The sequence below is a fragment of the Equus caballus genome, chromosome 17 (assembly GCF_041296265.1).
Source record: "Equus caballus isolate H_3958 breed thoroughbred chromosome 17, TB-T2T, whole genome shotgun sequence".
NCBI lineage: Eukaryota > Metazoa > Chordata > Mammalia > Perissodactyla > Equidae > Equus > Equus caballus.
In genome coordinates, this window is record NC_091700.1 from 94,148,399 (window position 1) to 94,171,789 (window position 23,391).

The window sequence follows — 23,391 nt, forward strand, 5'->3', positions numbered from 1 at the left end:
TTCCTTTCAAAGCCCTCTGTTATGGGTTAAATTATGTCCCCCCAAAAGATATGTTAAAGTCCTAACCCCTGATATCTATGAATGTGACCTTTTTTGGAAGAGGATCTTTGCAGATGTGACTAGTTAAGATGAGGTCTTTAGGGTGGACCCTAATCTAATATAGCTGGTGTTCTCATAAGAGGCGGAGAAACAGAGGCAGCAAACAAGAGGAAGATAATGTGAAAACACATGAGTAAATACTATGTGGTGATGGAGACAGACTGGTGTGTTGTGTCTACAGGCAATGGTATACCAAGGATTGACAGAAGCTAAGAGAAAAGCATCGAACAGGTTCTCTTCTAGAGGCTTCAAAGAGAGTATGGCCCTGCCAGCAGTTTGATTTCAGACTTCTATTCTTCCAAACAAAGTGTTTCTTACACCACCCAGTTTGTGGTAACTGCTTATGGCACCCCTAGGAAATGAATACACACCTATCACCTCATTTGAAGAAGGGCCACACAAATGATCTTCTTGTGTGCCACCTGGCATCATTCTTTGCCTCTTTATATGCTATTCTCCACACAGAAGTCAGAATGAGCCTTGAAAAAGGCAAATGTGTAGGCTGGCCCAGTTGTGTAGTAGTTAAGTTCATGCACTCCACTTCTGCAGCCTGGGTTTTGCAAGTTCGGATCCAGGGTGCACACCTATACACTGCTCATCAAGCCATGCTGTGGCAACATCCCACGCACAAAATGGAGGAATATTGGCACAGATGTTAGCTCAGGGACAATCTTCCTCAAGCAAAAAGAGGAAGATTGGCAACAGATGTTAGCTCAGGGCCAATCTTCCTTACTAAAAAAATAAATAAAAAGGCAAATCTGAAGATGTTACTGCTCTTCCTAAAACATTTACTGGTTCTTTATTATTTTAAGGCTGTAGTTGGAGATTCTTAATATGATGTAAGTGTACCTGACTGGTCAGTTCTCCAGCCTTAGATCTCAAATGCGCTCTTCTCTACTTTGAGGTTTTTTTCTCTTCCTCAAACCGGTCATGCTCTTCTTGCTTCTGAGTTTTCACATGTCATTCCCTCTGCTTGGAATACTCTTTTCCCCCAAATCTCACCTACTTTGTCTGGGCAACTTCTATATATTCTTTAGGCATGTACTGAGTTGCCACTTCCTCAGAGAAAACTTCCCAAATATCTGATGATGAAATTGTCTATTTGTTTTTCTTCCACTCTGTTTCTCCATTGACCAATAGAGGGACGTACGTTCCCAGTACAATGTGCTCATTTATTTAACTCATATAACGAATAAGATGTAGTGCAAAGTATATCCATGTTTATGCCTGTGCTCTCAGCTTCATCGATCTCAGTATCAACTATTTTCACACACCTTCTCTTTCCTCACGCTCTCCCCTCTCCACTACAGCTCTATATTTCCAGGCTATTCCAAGGGTAAAATTAATCATCCAAGCCTAAAGACCTTTAAGACTTAAGAGTACTGGGCAAGGAGTGCCAGGGAATTAGGGAGAGAGGAGAATGGAGGGAGGGATGCAAAAGAAGGAAAACCATGAAAGAAGTGCAGTGTAGGGAATGACACAATTTTGCCAGCTGGCTTTGAAGATGCCCTTTGTTTTACATTTTTTCAATTATTCATCAGTCACTCTCCACATTTCACAATCAATAAATGGATTGGCTCCTTTTATGTATGTTTTCATGTATCTTCCTCGTGGGCAGCCCCCTCCCCCTGAGGCTTCGTTGCTGTTGTTCTTTATTAAGGCCATCTTGGGGGGTTTTTGTAATCTGATGCAATTTATATAATCATACTCTGATAGAGCCAGAGGATAATGTGATTTGTTCCATATTTTTCTAAGAAGAGCTTCTGAGTTCTGTACCCTGTAACACACATAGTGGCAATGACTTTTAACATTTAGTGTTTTTGGAACTTACATTTTAGAGATCATTTACTCACCTGAAATGTCTCCCCTTTGTTCATACAAAATATATCTCAATGAGATAAGGCAGAACTTTGAAACTATTACAGGAGAAATTATTTTAAAAGCCAGATTGCAAGATAATCAAATACTAGAGGGAATGAAGTACATAATCATCAGTAAATTTGAAGTGAAAACTAGAAAACGATTAGCCAGTTTTGAAAATATAACTATGTACTATCTTTAACTAAAAGACTTGTGTAAAATAGAGTGAATTTCAAATATCTGTTTTTGTTTGGCCTAAAAATGAAATATTTCGAGGAAATTGATCATCAATTCCTGTTAAATGCAGTTCCTACAATTGCCTGATATCTATTTCAACACTTCCGATGGAGCAAATGGAGTGACCAGTGTCAACAGGCAACATTTAAAAAGCCATTTCTTTGAGATTTAGAACACTTTTGCCACCCCTGGGGACACACTTTGAATCTGGCAAGAACATTAGCTGATCATGCTACTTCAATCTGACAGCTTCAGATTTTTAACAGAGGAAAAAGGCAGAACTAATGGATGTGAATAAGCTTAAAAGCCAGGGAGCTTATCAATCACTGCAAACAGCTGTATCTTTGGAAGCTAATAGAGGTACTTCTAAAAACATAAAAAGTCAATAGATATTTTTCCAGCAACGAATAATTTCAATCATATCTTCTTCATTTGTCTGTCCCCCAACCCCCAACCCCCAAGCTGCCTACCTTCTTTTTTTATTCAGTATAATATTCTTGTCAGCATTGATTAACATGAAAACATTCTTTCCTCATAGAATTCCACTTTTCAGAAAGGAATAACACAGTGTCTAATTGTATGAAAAGAGAACTCAAAAGATGAATGAAGCAAATCAAATTATTAAAATGATTATAATCCCTTTTCTTCCCTTTCTGATTGTATAACAGAGAACATATACACACAATGCTATCTGTAATTGGTACATTACTGGGTAGTGACTAAAACTATTTATCTTTTTATTCAACCTCAGGCACACAACATTTTACATATATATTTCAAAGACCTTGAAAACACAATTGTCTGTTTTGCTTTACAATTATTTAAAAATATTCTACCATTGTATTCCTTCACAGAGGCCTCTGACCCATTCTTTTCAGAACAAATTCATTTTAGAAGGGATTACTAGTGTGACAATGATTGAGGAAGCACAATAAACCCCTGCTTACTTCACTGGAAAAGTGGAAAACATTTAACTTTATTCTCTAAAGGCTTAGGATCAGGCCAAGTTGACAGGCCTTAGAATACTATGAAGAAAATGTCCTCAATATGGAACCCCCAAGGCCTGTTTCAAATACCATGATGGTCCTCTCTCAAACTGAGGCCACTTTTCCAATACCATAGCTCGATTGTTTTTGATAGAACTTAAAAAAACATCAGGATTAATTTCCTCCTATACATGATGCACTACATCATTTTCGAGGAATAACGTGACACTTAAGACGCAGTCATGCTCCAGCCAATGAACTGTTCACCATGAGAGACAAGCTGCATAAATATACACATTGCATTAGAATGTGACAGGACCCAGGTATTGTGGGCAGTACACATAGGACTGTGTGACTATCTACTTGCTGTGTCTAGGACTTTTTTGGTGGAAGGGACTATCTGAGCTGGGTTTTAAAAAATAGAATTTTTCCAGTTACGGAGAGTAATATTTGTTTGTAATTGGATAAAGTTTAACGTCAAGTTGAACAGCATGATCTCTGAAGTCATGCCTGAATTTGAATCTCTGCTACAACATATTCTGCTGTGTGACCATGGGAAAGATACTTAAACCCAATGCTTCAGTTTCTCATCTGAAAAATGAGGTTTAATAAGTGATTTTAATTTTTTCCAAGCACCTAGCATTCACATTAGGTTTGAATCAGGTCTGCTGGGCCTTTTCTTTTAGGTAATATTCCAATAATCCTTTTGGAGAAAGAATCTTTAATGTCTGTAACATTTTTTAAGAATGCTTCTTTTCCCTCAAAGAACTCAGATGGGTTTTTCTACTGAGTAAAGTCAGATAAACAGATCAGCCTTTTTTCTTTTTTTTAACTTTCAAGTAAGCTAGCTTTTTCTGTTATGAGCCTTACAGACACTGTAATTAAGTATCCACAGTTCTCAGGCAATGCTTATAGTTCTTATGCACCTTTGCTCCTATCTAGCAAATCTAGCTTAGATTTACCTAGAAAAGGGTCTCCTTGTCACAAGTGAGGCTTGGGAAACCAGAATTCCATCTCTCAAGTTTGTGGTGATTAGCACTTTGTCTGGAACATGTGAGATCCCGGCAGTGTGATGAGCTGAAAGCAAATTCCGTGAAAACAGAGGACTTGTCTACCTTTTCTTGAGTATGGAAGGGTTTTAATTTTACCAACTGATAAAACCAGCCAATGTTCAAGTGGAATATTCCAGCCAGGTTACATGCTGATTGCTAAAATCAATGTGTCATAGTGAGCCACTGACTTACCTGCTCTCAGAATTAGACTTTGGAATAGACTTATAGTATGTTTATTCGATTTCAGATTCCACAGACTTTCTGAGAAGGTACAATCAAATGCACAGGTGTGGCAGGCAGAGCCTAAGGTGATCCCCATAGTTCCCAACTCTTGGTGTTCACATCTTTGTGTCATCTCCCTCTCCTGTTGTTCACAGCTTTCTACAGTCCCCTCCTCTTGAACGTGGGCAGGAGCTGTGACGTGCTTCTAACCAATGGATTATGGTGAAGGTAACGGAATGTCACTCCACTGATTAGGTTACATTACAGGAGACTCCATCCTGGCCCACTGAGACAAGAGCTCCTTGCAGCCTTGATGAAGTAAATGGTCGTGTTTGGAAAGCTCTCATGGCAAAGAACGTGGTGGCCTTTAGGGACTGTAGGCAGCATCTGGACCTAATGGGGACCTTCCACCACAGGCAGCAAAAAAGCCAGGCATACAGCTACAAGGAAATGAATTCTGCCAAAGCCAAAAGGGTCTGGAAACAGATTCTATCCCAGTTAAACTTCCAGATGAGAGCGCAGTCCAACCTACATCACGACTGCAGCCGATGAGGCCCACTGGCACATGGGCCCCAGTGAAGCTGTGCCCAGACTCCTGACCCACGGATGCTGTGAGCTGATAAAGGCATGCTGTTTAAAGTCATTCAGTGTCGTGGTAATTTGGTACCTAGCAATAGAAACTGATACAATAGGTAATCAAAATGCTGACTTTTGCTTGATAACATTTCATCTCTAAATTATTATTGAAAGTTATGTGGTCACATAGATGCTACATTGTGAGATATTTTCATCAGTAAAACAAAAAAACATGGAGATGCAAGAGTCCTGTGAAGTGTTTTGAATTGTTAGTGAACTAAAATAGAGAAAACATCAAGGATATTAATTTATCTCAAATAGTAGTGAACATCCCCCTTGACCATTGCTGCAGATTATAACGCAGCACATTGAACATGGCGTTTTTGATTGATACTATTGATTGAGCTTTTCTCACTTTGATAAATTCAAGGTATTGTTTTAGGGAGAATGCTAAAGATTAAAATATTATTCATTAGTTTCTGTAAATTACTCTGGAAATATGTTTATGTCCTAAAACCATTAGTAAAAAGAGAAAATTAAAACCTCTGAATTATGATTCACTTTCCTCCAAAAGAATAGTAACTCAGCATCTGATGAGGTAAACCAAAAGGTGGAAAGAATTTATTTGTAAATACCTGTTCAGATGCAAAGCTGACTTGCTATTAAAAAAAAAACAAGCTTTCTTTTCAGGTGATTGTAGTTGCAACTGTCTGGTCAGTAAGTGATAAAATGCCATTCCTATGCACCCACCTAGCCTGTGGATTTTCATTTTTTTAATATATCTCAAGGTTAATGATTGACTTTTGTTAATGATATGATTAATCTGCCTTTGCGTGGCGCATTTGCATATCTCACTCCACAAACCTGCTTCAACTTGGGCTGAATTTGGTAAATACTTCTCCTAGAAAAAAATCGAAAGAAGCGCATGATGTATCTAGTAGATAGACATAAAGGAAGTCTTCTGCCCTCATTGGATCATGCATTTGTAGATAGCGTACTTGGTCCTCAGACAAAATCTATTCATTGTAGATCTCACTCGAAGGCTGGGGTGCCCTATCATCTGTAATTTCTAAACATATACTAATTTTTATCTTTATGTATCTATAAAGATTTTGTGAATACTAGGCTCCATCTTGTTTTAAGACAGTACAATGCTTTAGGAGTCACAGATGTAGGGAGCAATGATAAAACAAACAGCAAAGACATGTTATGCAAGAAATAAACTACACAGTCATTTTTACTGCTGGGTTTTAGTCTCAATGTTAAACTTTTCCAAGCCACAATTTACTCAGTTATGAAATAGAGATAGTAAAATGATTTATCTCATAAGTCTGTAAATGAGTCAAAACCTGAAAAATCTTTTTGCCCAGTCTAGTACACAGAAAGAGTTCAATAGATGCTAGTGGCTGTGGTGGGATTGCTATATGCTCTATATTATGAATTAAGAGGCACTGTGCTTAATAGATTAGATATGCTACTTTGTATTGTGCTTAGAAGGTTGAATTGTGCTGTGCAAAGATTTATATAAATGTAAACCAGGTGTCTCACACTTATTCAGCCTTCAGGGGTAGGTCATGCTTCCCTTTAATGCCTAAACAGCAATAGCCCATGTCCCTTTGTGTATTATGGCAGAAAATCTAGTCTTTTATAGGGTTTCTCTCCCCAAGTATTTCTGACAATCCCTAGAAAATGCTTACATATCCCACAATTTTATATGTCGTCGTTGCTGCTTGCCCATCCACAAGTCATCTGATCCAGAAGCCTGTAGCACTTTCCCACCCTCATCCTTTGTTCTTTTTGTTCTGGCTTCCTTGGGAAGATGCTGCCCCTTCCCATCATGCAGCATCACCTCAATGTTGGACTCTGTCTCTTTGTCCTCAACAACACAGCCAAAGTCAGGCTTTCACTGGGCATGACTTTAATAGAAGTTTGCAGGACACAGAATAGACATCCTTGTATAAAGCTTGAATTTGAAGAGTTTCTACTGCATAATGCTGCTTTATAAACAACCACGAAGCTCAGTGGCTTGCAGCAACCAACAGGCAGTCTTTACTTAGGACCCTCCTGCTCAGCTGTGGCTCGGCCAGAGGCTGCTGGGATTGACTGGATGTGACTCTAGACTATGGGCTAGCTCTAGCTCAGGGGCATTCGTCTTCTCATTCTGGGAACCATGGTGACATGGAGTGTGTTCTTCTCCTGACAAATGGCAGAAGCACAGGAGGCCAAGGTATATCACAGAAGTTCCCTTAAAGCCTCTGCTCACATCATGTCTGCTAAATTGACATTGGCTGTAGCAAGGCCAAGACACCAAGACCAAAGGCAATGCCGAGACAAGTGCAATCAACATATGCTCCTGGAGGCTTTGCGAAGTCATAGTAAAGGGGATGGAAGGTCATCCTATTACTGAAGGGAGTGAAGTGTTGACAACAGTAGACTGGACATCACACATGACTGCTCTAAGATTTCATAGACTAGATCCCTCCACAGGGGCTTCAGTAATCATCATTGCCCCCCTTGTCCTCAGGTTTTTGGGTATACTGTAAGGGCCAAATTACCAGTGGAAGTGCCTTTGACAGATTTCTTACCGAAAGCTATTTGTAGTGTCCAGAGAGGGGTCGATGGCCTTCTAAAATAAATAGTACACTAAGATGGAATTGTACTAACAATAAAGAACATCTTTTGCAATATTTAAAAGATCATGGTGTATGTTTCATTTTTTATTTTTTCAAAACGACACATTTCTGAGAAAAATGTCTGTTTCCTTTTGTGCAACCAAATAAATCTTTTTTTTTTCTCTCCAAAACAAAGAAACAGTGAATTTGCAATGGTAAATTCAAGCTACCTCTATGGGAAGAGGCATCTTGTTGGCTGGCTGAATTGAAAGTCTTTCTTCACTTCCAGTCATGGATATGTCCAAGAAATTTTGGGAGGTCTAGTCTCAGCCAGGATTTTCTGTTGCAAAACGTTTCAAGTAATAATGCTGCAAAAGGGTCTGGCTAATTTAAGAAACCTCAGAGGCAAATAGGCTGATGGAAGCCAGCAAAGATGGGTGAGTATCAAACGCTCTATAGCTGTTAACTGCAGAGACTCTCCTCCAGTGACAGGGATGAATTTTGCTTTTCTGAATTCCTTGGGAAATGAGCCCATCCACAGTAAAGCTACTCTTATAGGTAGACTGCCTGCACAAAAACGTAAACAGAGCCACAGGTGAAAGAGCAAAGAAAGATTGCATTAGAATGAATAATTCTGCCAAGATTAGAAGAGGCTGTTAAAAGATAAGATGGATAGGTACTTTAAATAAAACATAGAAAGCTGAAGATGAGTTTATTTCCTGGGAACATGTTCAAAAGTACCAAGAAATGATTTTGGCAGCTTATGCGTTCTTCCATTAGCCAGTTCCTGTGTTTGCCCTTCCTTATACTTTCAAAGGCACCTGACACCTCAGGTAGTCATTGTGATAATTGTGATATCCTTTAGCAGTACCCCATGAGTCAGAGTCAAATTTACAGTGAACGCAATGGTTTGTATCATACACTAAAAGATACTTGAACCAGCCAAATGAAAAAAAAAGAAAAATATGAAATATCCAAAGGTTGGAATAAAATATAAGAATTTTATTTTTATTTTATTAAATAGATAGGGGTGGAAAGATTTGTGTTTATGCACATCTGCATTGGGGACAAAGTTTGGGGTGAATAATAATATTTAAGGTTTAAAAAAATCAACGTGCTAAAAGAAGAAATACGAAACATACAAGGTGAATATTTCATACAAATAAAATTATTAAGAATTATGTTTAGCAAAACTTAATTTAAATTATTTTGAGAAAATATTTACATTTCCTCTGCATTTATATTTATATTTGTTTTTCCCACTCACAGCAAAACAACCAAAGCTGAAACACAGTTAATCTTGAGATCATCCTGTGTTAGTAAACTCACAGGTGTTTTCCCAGAATCTGATATGCATCTTGGAAAATAAGTAAATAGTTTTTGGCTTCAAAACACAGGAACTTTTCTTAAAATCTCCTCCAGGTGTAGATCAGATCTACCAGAAACTTTGCTCTGGAGGAGCGAGGCAGAGAGAGGCTTAGCTGGTGGCAAGACTGGGCTCTGAAGGAACCTGCAAGTGGTACTAAGGAGAGACGGCAAAAGGACTGAAGCAAAGAAAGGACTGCCTATTTTATTTTTCAAAGGTAGCACAGATTGGAGTTAGAGAAGAGTGCAGCTGAGGGAAAAATAATGTTTTAAGTAGAAGAAATGAGAATGGAGATGAGGAAAAATGAAGAGTTATTAAGTAGGAAAAAGAATTCATTTTTTGTTTTATGTTCTCCAAAAACATACCTCCTTCAAAACTAATATCGATTTATACAATAGAGCAGCTGTTCTCCTCTGGCTGTCCCTACAGAACACTCTCAGGGCTCTAAGAGAGATGAGTATCTGACAGCCACGCCAATGATAGGAAGGGACACATGATTTTCTACAATGGGTGAATTTTGATTTTTCCTTTCCCGTCTGCTAGGGAAACCTGAGTGGGTTGGCTACTCTGAGGAGTTGGCCAGTGGATGATGGTGGTAATTCAGTGGAAATCAACAATTAGTCATGCCTGGCCTAGTGAAAAAATAAAATTGCATAAAAATAATGAAAAGACATAGAGTATGAACTGCAAAACACAGAAGCAAAGAGGCTGTTTCCCATTAATTCACCAACGGGATAAACAGAGTGCATTTCCATGTGCCAGAACCCTAAACAGCACGAGGAGTCTAGGAGGCTGACAAGAATTTTCTAGTCACCTGCAGACAATGTGCCTCGTTCCTCTTCCTTCCAGAGGCAGCATCAGCTCTGTGTGATCTCACGTCTCTACATAAATGCCCATGTAACTCACATTGTTTAGGGCGCCTAGAGATTCTGCTTAATCTGCAAGAGCAGATACTTCAAAATTGTGACATTATACTTTAAATCTCTGTTCTTTCTTGTGTGTCAAAATGTCCACATTGAACAAATGTATCCTTCAACCATCTTCACTTCTTCCCCCATACTCTTGTTTCTGATTGCTCTCTCTCTCCTTTTTACTAAGTTTCTTCAAGTAGAACTTACATTTCCTTGAGTGGAATTGTCAAAACTTTTCCAAAAATGTTTTTTTTTCCATTCTAACATAATTTCAGATTAAAGTTGATCATTCAAATGATCCTCATTTTTGTAACCATGTCTCTTTTACCTCCTGCTCTAGCTGAGCTTCTCAGTGGAGAACATCAGGTTTTATAGTTGATCACCCATTGACGGGGGACCAAAGGCTCCCTGCATTATCCATTGTAATATTCCCTGGCATATTTGAAACTGGTAATTTTATCCAAAGCCATGAGAATAACATTTTATGTATATAAAATATAATCAATGTAAGTGATGATGTATTTCAGAAAGTCTCTCTTCATGGTACTCTGAATGCTTTCTCATAGTTGAGAAATGGTAACACATCTCTCTGCATAGCGATTCATTTCTTATTTTTAAATTCCGTGTGACAGAAAATATTCTTTGTATAGATCACCCAAGTTCAAAGAAATTATCAGGTGTGACATCTACTACCCATACCGTGTGGGCACACTAACAGTTCTTCCTCAAAATTTCAGACAATGTCTTAGTATCATCATATTAAAAATGGTTTTTCATATAAACGTCTAGGTTAAAATGTATTTACAATCGAACTCAGTCATGAAGAAGAGAGTTAATATGTTGGATCACTATTTGAAATTAGAACTTGTGGTGGCTACTGATTTTTTTCACTCATACATCTGTGCCCTCTTCTTTTGGTCAAAATATTGAGAGCTTCCTCTAGAGGAAAAATATAACAAAGTCAAATATAAAGGTTACTTCAATTACCTATTTATATGCAGATGTATATATGTGGGTATATGTTTATGTGCATTTATGCAAACATATATTAAAAAATTAGTCTAGTTATTCAAAATAAGAAGTTATTATCCCTAAAGAACATTGAAGATACACAAAATTTCTTTCAAACTGTGAAAAGTAGTCATTCATACTTAAATGTCTTGAATATTTAAAGAAAAAAATTGTCATCTAAGGGTGCTGCTTGTGCTCTAAGAATGTCTATAATAGAGTTTAGTACCTCTTGTGTAATATTGCATGCATTGCATTTTGTTACACTTATTATACAAATTGAAATGAATAATAATTTGCAGTTTTACATCCCATGAATATTTTTTAGTATTCTCCAGCAGTACTTAATATGCTAACCAACTTTACTGAAAGGCATACAGATGTGGAAGAAATCTATCTGGGGACTTTAATTATCACCTTGTCAAATTCAAATTATTATCTTGTGAGTTTATTTCCATAAAGTATCCCCTTTGCTGTTCCATGATTTAACATGTGTCTTCTTTTTCTTATCTTATTTGTATCTATCTGGAGGCTCTAAGCCTTGCAAAGGAGATACTTCTCTGTCAGATTGTGATCCTTACTATAAAGGATTTGGTCAAAAAACGTTTTATAAACATTTCATTTTGGCAGAAGGAAGGTCTGTACAATGTATTAAATAACCTTACTGTCAATAATTCCCCACAAATCAGACTAAAAACTATTTTTTTTCACAAACAAGATCAACTTAAGGGTGATATGAGAAGGAAACGACTATGAGTTACTGGACATAATTTGAAAGCCCACCAACACTGTGTGTTTGGTTATGTCACTGAGAAGAGTTGCAGTGGCTACACGATTAAAAAACGAGTGGGTTTGGTAATTTACGCTGAAACATATCTTTTGGTGGGAAGCAGGAGTAGATGCAAAAGAAATAATAAAATTTATGTTTCTCTTCCCGGGTCGAAGTCAATGCTTTGCTAAAGAGAGGGTGAGGGTCGGGGGTGGAGAGAAGGAAAGATAAAGGCTTATAGGACCAAAGAAACTTTAGTACATTCCCTTAGTCATTCATACAGGGACAGAATTCAACATATAGATTACTCTATTTATTGTCTTAAAATATTTGTCTTGAATTAAAATCAAAAGTTAGTACTTGTTTGAAAACATTGGGCAGCCTTTATAATAAGATGGATGAAAAATAATACCTTGTTTTGACTATCGTATAATTTCAAAAGCTTTCCTTGAAAAGATTTAGTGTTATTAAGGGGCACCCTCAATGATTATTAAAATGTGTTAAAGTGTATCTTCAAATATTTCAATAAGCATTGCAGCTAAGAATCTCTATTATCACCTGTCATGTGCCCACCACCAAAATTTACAAATGAAAGAATTAAAATATTATACTTTTAACTAATGAGCTGGTGGCAAGAAATTAGTGGCTGAGTGAATGATCACACTCCCTTCAGATCCAAATCCAGAAATATATCTCACCTCCAAGGGTTTATCACAAAGGCTGATTTCCACAGTGAAGTGCATGTACCAGGCCTAGGGTTGAACATCACTTATTAGAGGAGTGTGAAAGTCAGGCAAAGACCTTTGTACTGAGGAAAATAACGTCCCTCTGAAGAGGGACTCTTAAAATGAATGGGGAAAAAGGCCCAAAAGACGACTTAGGAAAAAGCAAGTCAGTCAACAGTAACCATGACGGTAAGCCAGACAAAATCAATCTAATTATCTTCCTCGAAAGGACTTAGCTGTTAACAGTTCCATTTACCCTGAGTTCTTCAATAGTCATAATCAGATATCCACTTCAGAAATATATCTGGAGAGTAAGTATCTATGTTTAAAGTGATAAATCAAAGTAATAGAAAATACTTTTAAAACAAATAGGATAATCAATAAAAAAGAAATCTAGTATTCCATGACTCTCCTTTGCTAAAATTAATGTTTATTTGTTTCCATGGTCTTTATCAGGCAGAAACACGTAAATTTCCATCATTTATTACCTGCTTACTTATTCAATATTTCTTCATTTTATAAGTATGTTGACTGATATTTTCTCTCCTTCATTCTTGAGAAGTTGTGCAATTCTCTCAACTATTGTTGGATTAGTTGCTATGCAATTTTTCTTTCCAGGTCGCCTTGTCATTAATGAACTCACTCAGACCTCAAGAGGAGGAAAAGTTACTGTTGTCACCATGGTTGCAAAGGCCATTATTCTGATTGATAAACCAGCCAACTCTTCTACAAAGTTGCATATCGGGTCTTGTTTCAAATTAAAAAAAAAAAAAAAACAGGTAAAACACTGTCTTCCCACCTGAAAGCAAACCAACCCAGGACCACTGCTGCAAACAGATTTGTTATTTTTTCTGAAAGAAACATTTATATGAATCGAGGAGACAAAAAAAAATTTGTATCTTCCTTAAATTTTCATGTGCAATCTTCTGTGTATCTTGCAAATCATGTTCCCTTTAAAAAATAGTGCTATTCCAGCTTCTTAGTCTGTCTTCTCATTTTATTATTTCTCCTTTCCTCTCTTCCAAATTTCCCAGACCCTCACTGATTTCCTCCATGTTGACTCTTCCATAACCAATGGTGAAACCACTGTCCCATGGTTTTGCAACGTGTTAAATACAGCGAATGAGCCGCAGGTGACATATCAACAAACCAAAAACCAGAGTTCGGCCTGCAACCCAAAACTGCCAAGAAGAAATCAGAAGAAGAGCTAAAATGGCTCATGTCATCATTCTTTTGCACATAATAATTTCTCATGCTCCAGGGAATCAAAATTAATTTAAAATTATTTTATGTGTACGTAAGAAACTTTGAAAGAAACTGTTTTTGCTGTGTTAAATGCAGAGGAGAAAATGCCAGTAGGGAGCTGAGGTGGAATAGATCAGGAGCCTAGGACTACTTTGCAAAGCACTTCTGATGAGAGGAGATGAAATGAGGCTCAAAATTTTAAGTTGTTGTAATTTCCCGCAGAGAAGCAGGGCCAAAGGGTATAAGGCTGAAAAGTGTGATTTCTTTAATTTAATTTAACCTTGATAGGCATTTGAGATATTTATCTTTAACTACTTCCGAGACTAATAATTACAACAAATACAAGCATACACAGCTGAGATAAATAAAAACAGCTGTGGGTGCATCAGAACATGCAAAAATAATAGAGCTGTCACCTGTGTGTATTTTAAATTAAGGCTTTGCTAAATGCAGTCCTTTGTAATTCTGAGCCAAGTGGTACTTTCAGGGCACATGTTGGAGAGACAGCAGTGAAAATGTTTAATCCACATTCCAAGTACTGATAACTTGTAGTTTGCCCCCATTCCTCAGCTTCTCTGTGGTGTAAAGAGAACCATTGATTTCTGCCAACTGACAAGCAATCAAGCATAAAAAACTAGTAGCAGACGTACCTCTCGTGTAATTCCTGCTAATTCTTTCCCCAGGGTTCTTTCTGTAAGGAAACCATTGATTTTGACTTGTTTAGGTGAATTTTCCAAAGTGATCTCTTTAAAAGAATGTTTATATTCTACCCTATCTCGGATAAGGAACCCAAATTAAATTGCACGAAACTGGTGGAACAAATCCGGCTTCTCGTTTTCCAGGCAGAAATGTTGCCTAGGGTCTTGTTTTGTTTAAGGAAGTTTAAGGCAAATGGAGGACATAAAAAGTACAAAAAAAAGTTCTTATATCTAACTTATGAACTAAGAATGATTTTAAATTAAGTGTATGTTGAAAATAAACTCAAGCAGTAAATATCACTCCTTCTATTTGTACATAAGAATGAGTTTAAATTGTTTGATGAAAATAACTCTAAGTAGTAAATATAACTAATAGTATTTTTTACATTTGATGTTTTAAAGAAAAAAAAATCAATCCAAGAGCAAATATTTATGAGCAATTCATTATTTGTACAATTCTGGAGAAGCACTCCAAGGGGTATTTGAAAGAAAAACAACAAGGCTATAATAAGAAAGCAAAGATTAAAATAAATAACATTAACTGAGAAAAAACACTGTATTCATCCATATGTGCCTCTGGGATATAAATAAGTGTTCCAATTAAAAAATGTAAGGAGATTTGAATTTTGTAGTTTTTCATAAATTCTTGATTTTTCCCCTTTGCACCTATATGAGAAGCCCGAAAAGAGCACTCTGGGCCTTCAGTGTGGTTAAGCCAGCCCAAGACAGGGAGAGCACAGGATAAACTGCTGTTAGATGGAAACTGGCTAATAACAAGTGGAGAGCAAGGGCGATTAAGACGCTAGAGAATTTACAATATTTCTTTCACCTACAAAACCAGAGAGACATCTGTGGGAACAATAGCTAGAATTTATTGATCATACCAAGTGTCAGGCATTGTAATGTGACTTCTCTGTTTACCTATTATTACCACAATAATCTTATAATAGGGCCACTGTTATTTACCCCATTGTATAGACAAAGACATGGAGCCATGGAGAAGTCACGTAACTTGGTCAATGTGAAACAGCTATAGAGTGGTGGGACTGGGATTTTAAAGCTCCAGGCAATCTGACCCCTGCTACCACATTTAAGCATTAAAATAGCAGTTTTCAACGTGTGGTCCCTGAATCAGCAGCATCAGCATCATCTGAGAACTTGTGAGAAATGGGAATTCTGGGACCTCACCCCAAATTTGCTGATTAGGGACTCAAGGAAAGAAGCCCAGGAAATGTCCCAGTGATTCCAGCACACCCTCTAACTCGAGAAGAGCTGCTGAGGTTTCACTGCCACCAAGTGCAGTAAGGAAACTCATTATCTTGTCAATTCACTCAACCAATTGAAATGGCTCTTCATTAAATGAAATACCAAGTAGATTGGGCCTACTTGCCAGTTAGCAGAATCCTTATCCCACTGAATTAGTAATAATAACTGCTTCGTGGGGACATGGTGCATTAGAAAGGAAAGAAGGTGGCTCTTTAGAGAGTACAGATAAAAAATAAAATAAAGAACAAACATAAAGAAGATATTTCTGAAAATGCAATATATTTGCTGAGCTTTAGTCACTCTGGATGAACCACTTACTCCAAGATTTTTGTCACCTGACAATTTTTTTTTAAAATATCCTTTGAGATACCTTTCCTAACAAAATGTTACAAATGTAAAACAACTGGAAAATATGCCAAGCGTTTACCAGATGCTGGATTACCAATTGACTTGGAGTGCTCTAGGAATTAAGAAGAAAGATGACTATGAACTCAGAAGAAAAGACAAACATAGACCCTGATTTAAGCCTTTATCAAATAAAATTACATGACAACTTACATAACTTCACCTCTGAAATGGTAAATTTTACGTGAACATAACTAGGCCATGGTGCCCAGTTTGGCCAAACAGTAGTGTAGATGCTGCTGTGAAGGTATTTTGTAGATGCAATGAATAATTGATGTCAGCTGACTTTACATAAAGGCAAATCCCCTCAATTATGTGCATGGGCCTCAGCCAATCAGTTGATGATCCTAAGAGCAAAAACTGAAATTTCCTGGCAAAGAAAGAATTCTACCTTAAGACGGTTCCCCAGAAATCCTGCCTGAGCTTCCAACTAGTTGGCATGTCTTGTGGATTTTGGACTTGCTAGTACCCACCCATCATGTGAGCCAATTCCATAAATAAATCTCTGCCTGCCTTCCTCTCTATCTTACTGATTCTGTTCCTCTGGAGAGCCCTGACTGATACACTTTCCAAGCTAAAAACTTTTTTTTTTTTTTTAAAGATTTTATTTTTTCCTTTTTCTCCCCAAAGCCCCCCGGTACATAGTTGTATATTCTTCGTTGTGGGTCCTTCTAGTTGTGGCATGTGGGAAGCCGCCTCAGCGTGGTTTGATGAGCAGTTCCATGTCCACGCCCAGGATTCGAAACAACGAAACACTGGGCTGCCTGCAGCAGAGTGCGCGAACTTAACCACTCAGCCACGGGGCCAGCCCCCTAAAAACTCTTTTTCAATGGTGATCTGTTCTCATTTTGTGTCCTAGTGCCCAGCACAGCTCCTAGAACCCAAACCTTCAGTGAATGATTTTTCCTATGAGTTGCTGTGGCTCATACACGACTTAGCCTTGAAAGAAGCAGTAGAGCAAAAGTAGGAAACCCTGATGCTGGCAAAAGTCCTTATACACAGATAGACCTGAATTTGACTCCAGAACTCATCCTGGCCTCAAGGAGCCTCAATAAGTTGGGGTAAATGAACACCAGGAAGAGTGTCTAGAGCACCAGAGCTGCTAAGCAAATCTTAATTCTTGACACCAAGTCTTTGTATTGTCATAATATTGGCCCTAAGAACATTGAGGATCAGGAAAAACATGCCAAGGTCTTTATATATAACTTTCCATATCCTGCTAACTATTTGATTAAGTGCATATTGTTTTCCTTACTTAGTAAATGGGGAGCAAACATTCAGAAAGATTAGGCAATCTGCCCAAGGTTTCCCACTGGGATGAGATTTAAATCTATGTCTTTTTAATTCCAAATATTCTGTTCCTGTGCTTCAAAGAGCTGAGTCTCTCATTTTGCCACTCCTTGGGTCTTTGCTGTCAGTATCCATTCACTGACTGTCCAGCTGGCTGGTTTGACCTGTGAAATTGGTTCTGCTGCTGAGATTAAAAAGGGGGATGCACTTGAAATAACACCCGAGTTCTAATGATGAATACAGCTCAGAGTTCTTCTCCTAATTAACCTCTCTAATTTGGTTCGCATGTGAAATTGGACTTTTAGAAATTAGTTTTAAAAAATGTGTTTAAAATAGATAAATGGCCTTTGAAAGGCTGGGTTCAGATCTTTAGGATTGATTTTTACATAATTTATACAGATCATTTATGAGAAAGGCAAGAGATAATCTAACATTAAATGTACATACATGGATGACTAGAACAAAATTTTTAATGTAGTCGTCTTAAATTAAAAGTGATGAAACAAAGACTAGAATTATTTTAATGTATTTAGAACAACCATAACAAGAATTGCTATATAAAATATTTTTGTTTTTGTTTTCTTTCAACATTTTTATTGAGGGACTGTAGCTCTATTATACTAGCCAGCAATAGATTCTCTTTTTTTCTCCATTGAGACATCTCCTGGAAAACACATATTTAATTAATACTAATTTTATTGAAATGCTCGGAAAGCTGAAGAAAATAATAGCACAGACCACTTTTTAGATAGAATAAGTGAATTTGGGGTCTGAACTCTAAGCCCGACTCTACCATCCACAAATTGAGTCTCCTTAGTGTTTTTTGTGTCTCTGCCTCTCAGTTTTCACACCTGTAAAAGGGGACTAACAGCTGGCTCCCAGCTTTGCTTAGAGTGTTGGTTCCCAAACATTGCCACTCATAAGACACTCCTGGGGTGATTTAAAAACACCTCGAACCACTCAAAACAGAATCTCTGCAGATGGGACCAGGCATCAGTATTTTTAAAATCTCCCCACTGCTTCTCACACTTGGGTACATTTTGGAATCTCCCAGTAATTCACTAGAGCCCGAGTCCCGGGAGCACAATTTGAACACGACTGATTAAAACAGTGTTTCTAAAACTTCAATGTGCCGAAGGATCATGCAGGATTTTGTTAAAGTACAGATTTCGATTCATCAGGTCTCGGGTGGGGCTGAGATTGTGTATTTCTGACAGCCTCCCATGTGCTGCTACTGCTCATTGGCAGACCACACTTTTGAGCGTCAAGGGCATAGACTTGGAGCACAGCCGTCTGGCTGGTTGCTGGTGCAGCTGGTACAGAAATCCTGATCCTTCATCCTCCACTGGCCCCCTCAATCCATCAACTAATCCATGTGTACTGTGCCAACCTTATCACCTCCTATCTGCACCATGATACCAAGAAGTCTGGAAAGCTCTGGTTTAGATATTTAAGCACACAACGTGTCTAAGATAGTTACTGGCACATAGTGGCTGTTCTGTAAGTGTTCCTTGACATAAATTGAAAACTGCTGGCCTTCAAAATGGAACTGTAATAATCACCTAGTTCTGTTTAGCACTGGACCTAATGTGACCCCAGCTTGCCTTCCCCACTCCAACGATTCCACACTTAGTGAGTAATTCCTTTAAGGTAAAGAGACCCAGAGCAGGAGGAGGGCAAGGACTCTCCTTTGGTTTCGTGTTCTCATCACGTGTGACTCTGGGAGCCCTGAGCAGGAAGGGACTACCTGGAAATAGCTTAAAATTATTTTATTAAAACCTCTTTTAACAAGAGATCTCTATAATCAGGATAAACTCTCCATGAAAGCCTGAGACCTACATCCTCAACACTGGATCCCAGTGAGGGGTGTAAATTCCCAAACTTCTCAGAACTGAAAAGGAATATCCCAAGTAATCTTGAGGTTTTTGGTAATACCTCTACCGCTAATCAGCCCTCTGTCCTGAGATAAATTACATAATTTGTTGAGTTCTCAATCATCCCATTTGTAAAGTGAAAGTAATACCGTCCCTGAATAATTCATAGGAATAGTAGGGAGGAAAAAAGAGATACACTAAGTCTGAAAATTAAAGAATTCTACATAATAATACATTACCATTGTTATTTCTATTATTTATACTCAAACAGAATGAAATCAGCATGCTGTTGAAATTGGTTTCTTCTTGTTGCTAAATATATTCCTAGGATTACTCTGCCTCAAAACTACTGTTCCAAAATAAATAAAGGTTGTATTTTCGGTTATTTCGCATCCATAATTGTGAAGAAATAGCATTAAATCTAAGTTTTTGTGATTAACTTTTGTTCATCATAAATAATAACATTTGTTGAAAGATTAAGCAGATTGCTAGTATTTTAGTATAAACTTTTACTTGATAATTGCAGAGCATTTGAATGTCTTATATTAAAACTGCCAAGTGACAGGCAATCATTCTGTTTAAAATAGACATAAACATACTAAATAATTTAAAAGATAGAAATAGGTCACATTTCCAGAAAGTTCCTAAATTAACTTTAAATTTAGATATAGATGGTAAGAATTAATTTTATAATACTTAACTAGATATGCTAAATTCTTAATCTTGTGGAGAGTAGCACAATGCAATGTGTTTATTTTTCTTATATTAAACATTTTTATATATTAAAATATCTTTCAAAGTTGAAATAGGTTGGTCCAAGGATCTCACCCAGGGTAAAGCTTTTTTTAAAAATGTTGCAATGACTTCACTGTCATACTTCCTCTTTTTCATATAGCATCTCACCGCTCATATTTTCGTAGCGTCAATCCAACACTTATGCACACACTATGACTTCAATGATATGCTATATTGGGGAGTTCTCAGTGGCTTATAATTGTGACCAACTAAAGCAAATCTCTCTCAAAAAGTTTTTCTTGAAAAGAAGGGGAGATTCTTTACAAATAAAAATCTCGTTGTCTCTTTCTACGGGCTTGACTCTTTTAGATAAGGCATATAAGGGGAATTATGCAGGATCTGTCCTTCCATGACTGTCTTATCTCACTTAGCAAAATGTCCTCCAGGTTCATCCATACTGCCACAAGGGCTGGGAGGAGGGAGAAACTAGGAGTCGCTTTTCATCAGTATAAAGTTTTAGTTATGCAAGATGAATATGTTCTAGACATCTGCTGAACAACATTGTCCCTACAGATAACAATACTGTACTGTGCACTTAAAAATTCATTAGAGGTTAAATCTCATGTTAAATGTTCTTACTACAATAAAAAAAAATCCCTCTCTTGGAAATTTTTCATTTCAATAATGCCTCTCTGAAATTTGACTCAGTTGGAGAATAAACTCAATTGACAACTCTCAGGAGACCTGCCTCTGGAGACTCAGTTAACACGGCTGAACAATGTTTGAATGATGCATCAGACATACATCATAAAATACAGTATGAGTAATGGCCTCTGAAAAAAGACATATCAGAAACCAGTAACAACTTACATCTCTAGGAAGATGGAAAGACTGGAGGACAGATCTCATGGACCAAGCTCACTTCTTTTCCTGAGAAATCATTTCCTTTGGCATGGGTGATCAAAGAACTTCTTTAGCTCTCAGCTGCGACGCATTTTTCTTTCACCTGAGCCCGTGCATGTATTTGGCATATAAGTTAAGAAAACCTACAACCCTCCCCTCACCATCTTCACTGATGGGAGGAAAATATACACTGAACATCCCTGCATTGGAACCCCCTTCCTCCTACTATGGATGCCCCAGTTACAGCCGTTGCATGCACCCTAGGCTCTGCCACCAAGCTAGCAGTGCTGGGAAGCAGGGCAACCAAGACTCCTCAAAGAGGGCAGTTTCCAGGCTGGAAAACCAGCTGAGGATCATCAGTAGCTGAACTGGTACCCTCATTGTCTTGAAGTTTGAATTTTGGCTGGTTTTTGCCCCTGGTCTTCTGTCTCTCTGTCACGTGCAGAATCTGTTTCTCTGGCCTTCCTAGAGATTTGTGAAACCCAATATCCTTTCAATAAAATCCTTTTCCACTAAAATTGGCCAGAGATGGTTTTTAATGTTTGTGATTAAGAATCCACTTACATAGCACTAAAATTGTTGCCTAACAAACTGTACAAGGGAGAGAGAAGTGCTTTTCACCTGTATCTTGATGTCCTGGAGCATAGGTACAAGTCAAATTAAAGCATTATATTTCAATGAATCAGAGGAAGGAAATTTCTGCATCCCCAGCAGGCTCCCACCTGTGCGGCCGTTCGGTCTCTGTAGTTCCTCTTCATATGCTGGGTCAGACACAATCCCTGACCCGTGGTTAGAGGTTATTGAATGTTAGCTGGGATTATTTGCAAATTGTGTACACTTATGCAGAGTTACGCCTGCAAGAGTAGCTCCCAGTGAGACGTGTAAATTCAGAAACTTTAGTTACATACCTTTTTCTTGTTTCCCATAGTAAGCTCCCACAATTACAATTCTTAAGTATTTGATAAAGATCTGAATTTACACCTCAAATATCAACTGATTTTTTTTCTTAAAACTGAATGTGTTGACTAAAGAGCTAAAGTGGCTCAGCCAGGCCCTATTTTGTATTGACAGTTGCCCCTGCCTGAGGCAGCAGAGCATAATCTTTCCATCCCTGTGGAAATAGATGTTTGTAATTACAACAAAGCAAGAATGCTGTTTATAAAGATAAATAACAAGTAAAACAATAAAAATGTTTGCCTTCTTCATATCTTTCAGGCAGGCTGAGAATACATAATATAAATTTTATAAAGCACTTTCCAAATATAAAGTGGAGGAAAATTCTTAAACTATAACAATAATTTCACTTGCCTTAGATTCCGAGGGGGATCATTTTCTTTCTGCCTCAATAATTTCAGGAGTTTCCTGTGGCTTGCTTTCATAGTTTACAAGGACATATATAGGAATCACATGATTAAGTTTGAACACCATCATCCCATTTTTTCCCTAGAATTCCAGATTTCCATTTCCCACGAGGGAACTATTAGCAAGTGATGATTCAGGGTGCAAGTTTTCCTTTATTTGCAGCTTCGTAACATCTTGGACTTAACTTAAAAGCTAACCTGGAAGGTGGCAGCTTTCAAAGAGATTTGCACAGAATGTTCCAATTCCTTTCAAGTTTCTCTCTTTTTAGTAGTTTCCCAGTGGTCAAAGAGATAAGTACTCTGCCAGAAGCAAAGTGGTGGGAGCGAAAGGCTGGGGCAAAGGCCACCCAGACATTTTATTCTCTGATCCAAGCACCCTCAAGCTCACCAAGGAGCGGACACAGACGAGCTAAGCGGGCAGTGTGTGACCACTGGGCCACCTTGAGCTAAGCGGGCAGTGTGTGACCACCGGGCCACCTGCTCGTCTTCCTCACACGGCCGTTAGAACAGAAAGACACAGTGTAGTTGGTTAATGCAGCCTAGATTTATTCATTTATGTTACAGCGCAAAGGTTTTTTTCTTCTGCACTTTATAATTCTTTTATTTAGCTTAATGTCCTTGTTTGCAGAAAAATGCAGAGATGTGTATTTAATCACAGAGAAGATTAAAGTCAAAACTCAAACTAAAAATGTAATTTTTTGATAATGTTTCATTGTGAAAAGCACCCTCAGTGTTCCTTTCTGTGTACAGATAATTATGCGTGGTCCTGTGCAGTGGGCAGACACCCTGGAGTCCCAATTAAATATTATAACTGCTTAATGAAAGGCAACAGGGATTTTTGCAGTTAGTAATTACAACCATAACCTGGAACTGAAACTTGCTTCACCCTCAGACCGCTTAATAAGTCAGAAAATGAAATGGTTGTGGCCACTATGTCTCTGAGGGAACAATGCACGACAGAAGAATAATTGGAGCACGATAAAATTTCCCACAATTGTTTTGGTAAAAAGAAGTTTTTCTACCTTTACCCTTTTCTCTAGTGCTGTAACAATATACTATTTGAGATTTTAGAATTGCTAAGCTTATTATTTATTAAGTGGAAAATTAAAAGTACTCCTTTTCCAACAATCCACAGGTTTTTAAGATAAAAAAATAGACATATTAATAGATAACTTGGATTACTCTCTTCTT